Source organism: Brassica oleracea, chromosome C3 (genome assembly GCF_000695525.1).
Source record: "Brassica oleracea var. oleracea cultivar TO1000 chromosome C3, BOL, whole genome shotgun sequence".
Lineage (NCBI taxonomy): Eukaryota > Viridiplantae > Streptophyta > Magnoliopsida > Brassicales > Brassicaceae > Brassica > Brassica oleracea.
This window is the reverse complement of record NC_027750.1, coordinates 49,068,485-49,073,168: the sequence shown is the minus strand read 5'-3', so window position 1 is coordinate 49,073,168 and position 4,684 is coordinate 49,068,485.

Here is a 4,684-nt window from a genome sequence, read left to right as displayed (position 1 = left end):
AGTATTTTTGACTTGACTAATAATGATATATGCATTATGATCATTTTTTAGAAAACTTATCATAAATATAAATTTACATCGATGAAATTGTCTATCACATTAAGCTTAATACCATGTCATATTTTTAGAGTTATGTCATCTTTTTGTGAGAATAAATGTGATGATGACATATAAAAAATCACTTCTCAAATAATATTTTTTATATATATTTTCTACGTAAGGAGATACTATTATATTTGTAAATATAATATTAGTTCACTTTTATTAATGTAAATAATGATATATAAATTATTACCATATTTATGAAAAACATAAATTTACATAAATGAAATTGTCCATGTCACCCATAGAAGAATCTGTCAGACAGGAGCTAAGAGATATTTTGGGCATACAGAATTTGGGAGGGATGAGAACTTATGTGATGTCTTCCTATCGTTTACCCAAGGCTACTGCAAAAAAACTGACGAGTGCGGTAGCACAATTTTGGTGGAGCCCTGGCGGTAATACAAGAGGAATGCATTGGAAATCATGGGAAAAAGTATGTGTTAATAAGGACGATGGAGGTTTAGGGTTTAAAGATATCACTGATTTCAACACGGCGATGCTTGGTAAACAGTTATGGCGGCTGATAGAGAAGCTAAATACTTTAGTTTCTCGAGTTTTTAAGGGTCGGTATTACAGGAATGCATCACCCCTGGATCCGATTCGTTCATATTCTCCGTCATATGGTTGGCGGAGTATTGTATCTGCTAGATCTCTGGTAAGCAAAGGACTAATCAAAAGGGTGAGAACATGATCCTCTATATCCGTATGGAATGATCCTTGGCTCCCAACCACTCGCCCGAGACCAGCTAATAAAAATCAACACAATCTTTACCCAGACCTTACAGTGGATTCTCTTATTGATCCTCATTTGCGAAGATGGAATTCGCCGGCGCTTCGGGCTTTGGTTGACCCACAGGATGTGAAATTGATAGAAAGTATACCACTGAGTAGAACTCGGATGGCAGATCAAGCAGGATGGCATTTCACAAATAATGGAAAATATACGGTTAAATCTGGATATCAGGTTGAAAGGATATACCCAGATAAGGAAAAACCACCATTAGTGTTAGGACCCACGATGGATATTTTGAAGGCATATTGTTGGAAAATACGGTGTCCACCGAAAAATAAGCATTTTCTATGGCAATTGGTGACAGGGTGCATAACAGTTAAGAAGAATCTGCATATACGAGGGATACCCGAAGATATCTGTTGTGCAAGATGTGGAGCAGAGGAGGAATCGATCAACCATGTTTTATTTGAATGTCTTCCTGCACTTCATGCATGGGGTCTTTCAAAGATTCCAACAAATCCAGCTATGTTCCCAACAAGCTCTCTCTTTGTGAACATGGATCATCTCTTTTGGAGAGTTGTTTCACAGATGGAGGATCATCAGTTTGCATGGATACTATGGTACATATGGAAAGGAAGAAATAATAAAGTCTTTAGTAATATTGATGTGGATCCTTTGGATACTCTTAAACTGGCAGAAACGGAATCAAAACTCTGGGTTGAGGCACAAATATTGAATGACCAAAAGAGGACTCCACAGGTAGAGGCTACGATTCTTCCGTCAATTCCAGGAAGATGGTGTTTTACGGATGGTTCCTGGAAAAAAAATGATATTTTTTCATGTCAAGGATGGTACAGTACCTTAGAAGGATTTGAGGGCTTGATGGGGGCAAGGAATGTCCGGGCTTCACTCTCTCCTCTTCATGCAGAGATGGAAGTTTTACTATGGGCTATGGAATGCATGAAAAACTTACGACAATTTCAGGTTACGTTTGCAACGGATTGTTCTCAATTGGTGAAGATAGTTTCAGAACCAGAAGAATGGCCAGCGTTTACAAGTTATTTGGAAGATATAAACAGCCTGAAAGAAAATTTTTTCTGCGCAAAGATTATCTATGTACCAAGAACACAGAACAAGAAGGCGGATAGCTTAGCCCGCAGTGCTAGGAAGAAAACGTCTTTTGTAGTTCACATGGATCAAGATCTCCCAGTGTGGTTCACAGAGTCAATATTAATCTGTAAAGTTGATGACCAAAAAAAAAAAAGTTGTCCATGTCACAATTAGCATGATGTCATGTCATTTTCTTTTAGAAACCATGTCACTTTTTAGAAGCCATGTCATTTTTATTTTGTGAGAATGTATGTGGTGAAGACACGTAAACAAATCACATCTTAAATAATGTCTTGGGATGTGTTATATCAGACATTCTCACCATTTAAAACATCTAATTTTCATAAAAAAATTGGTATCAACTTTGTGTCTCCAAATTTAAAACCAGTTAAAATTTTATTTTTAACAAGTGTGATTTTCATATGCTTTAAAAGTATACTGTAAACAAATCAAACTTAACAAAAAATTTTTTTAAGAAGACTAAAATAATTAAATGTAAATTAAAATTATATCAGGAAACAAAATTTGTGCTAAACACAGTCAAACGTTTTACATTTTGTAATCTGGAAAACATGTTTTACATGAAAAACAAGAAAAAACAATTGTTAAACTTATAAAGTGACTCTTGTAATATTCAAATAGTAAAATACATTCACATCTTCGATATTGATTTGCTATAGTTTGGATCATAATTTTAAAAATTATGTCGGTATCAAGAATGACTATAGTTACAAAAATGATATATTTAAATTAATAATAAAATTTCGGGGTTTTTCGGATTGGCTCTAGTCCAAATAGATTTAAGTTCTTAACATCTAAAGTTCAAATATACTTGTCCAAAAACTCATGTTCATGTTTATAAAACTAAGCCTTAATCCGATGAAAGAATTCGGGCTCCACATTTCAGATTTCGGCTCTAATTAACATGTCTAAACGCATAGCAAAGATGCAAGGGTACATGATTGGGAAAACGCTGCATAATTAATTCAGATTATAGTATTCCATCAAATTTCAATACTTTTGTATCTTTCACAGAACTATTGAGGACGAGTATTTCTCGGACGATTTTATTTATATATGTCTCTAATTGTATTTAAATTCGTATTGTTAGGAAATTGTAAGTATACATTTTTTTTGGCAGCAAACGGCTGTTCTATTACTCAAACTTGAGGTGGTCTGGGTAACCAGATCGGAATTGAACAACCAATAAAACAAAGGGGTCTATGAAAAGAACAAGCATTCCTGGCTAGCGAATCAGCAATCTCATTTTGCACCCTTGGGAAGTAAGCAATCTTGAAGTCTTGAAAATACATCTTTTGAGAATTTGAATGATCTCCAGCTCAGTTGAGAAGCTTGGCCAAGCTTGTGGATCCGCTACCATTGCAATCAGGTCCTTGCAATCCGTCCCAAACCTCTGACATGTCGAATGTTGAATCATGCTTTCCATTGCCCATCTCAATGCTTCTAATTCAGAATGTAGAGCTGTCTCTCGCCTCCTTAAGTTCCGTGTACCCATAAGCTGAATCTTCCCCATGCTGTCTTTCCACATCCATCCAATCCCGCTGAAAAGATCAGTGGAAGTCCATGATCCATCCACCATACAGATGTTCTCCAAGCTTAAGGATTGTGTTTCCTCAACAATTTGTGCATGTGGAGGTGTAGGTATTGCATCATTTGCATTGTACCACGCCTGACACTCACTCTCTGCGTATCTATACTTCTGAAGAGCTTATCATTCCTAGCCTTCCGTATGTACCAGATTATCCAAGGATAAAAGTCTATGTCATCGGTTGGCTGCATAATACTGTTTTTCCTCCAAAATAGATAATCCATATTGGTATAGATACTCGAAGTAGGGAAAGTCTGAGAGCTTGACGGTGTTGATGATAGTTCCCATGCTTGTACTGCTGGTTGGCTTTCAAAGATCGCATGAGTAACAGTTTCTTCAGGCTCTCCACATCTCGGACAATAATTATCACATCGCATATTACGACGGACCAGATTTCTTGTGACCGCAACCTGCCCTGAAATTAATTGCCATATACGATGACAAATCTTTTGTGGTGCATTCACTTTCCAAGCAAAGGCTTGAAGTTTGGTTATACTGGGCTCCATTACTTCTTTTTCCTTGACATCTGTCAGTATATTTGTAGCTACCCAGTACTCTGATTTGACTGTATATTGCCCATTTTTGATGTAGCTCCAGCAAAATGTATCCCGTCGATGAGTATGACTTATTGCCATACTCTGAATCATCTGTATATCCTCTTGGTCAACATACTGTTCCAGCAGCCGAGCGTCCCACTCTTTTAATTCAAAATCAATAAGACTACTGACTGTCATCTTTGGATGTACTACTGGGGCTCTGGGGCGGGCCGGTCTTGCCGGAGTAGATGGGATCCAGGGATCCTGCCACACATCAATTTCATAGTCTGAGTGCACTTTGCTTCTGATACCTAAAACTAATAGCTTTCTCACCGCAATAATACTTGTCCACACATAAGATGGGTTATCCACTGCACCAACAAGCAACGGCGAGCTCAGACGATAGTATTTTCCCCGGAGAACTCTCGCCACCAGTGAATGTGGGAATTGAACTAGACGCCAAAGCTGTTTCGCTAGAAGAGTAAGTTTGAATTCGTGTACCATACAAAAACCAACTTCCCTCCTCTCTGGGTGCACATATCTTTTCTCATTTAGTCCAATGAATACCTCTTTTTGGTGGATTTGAGCTCC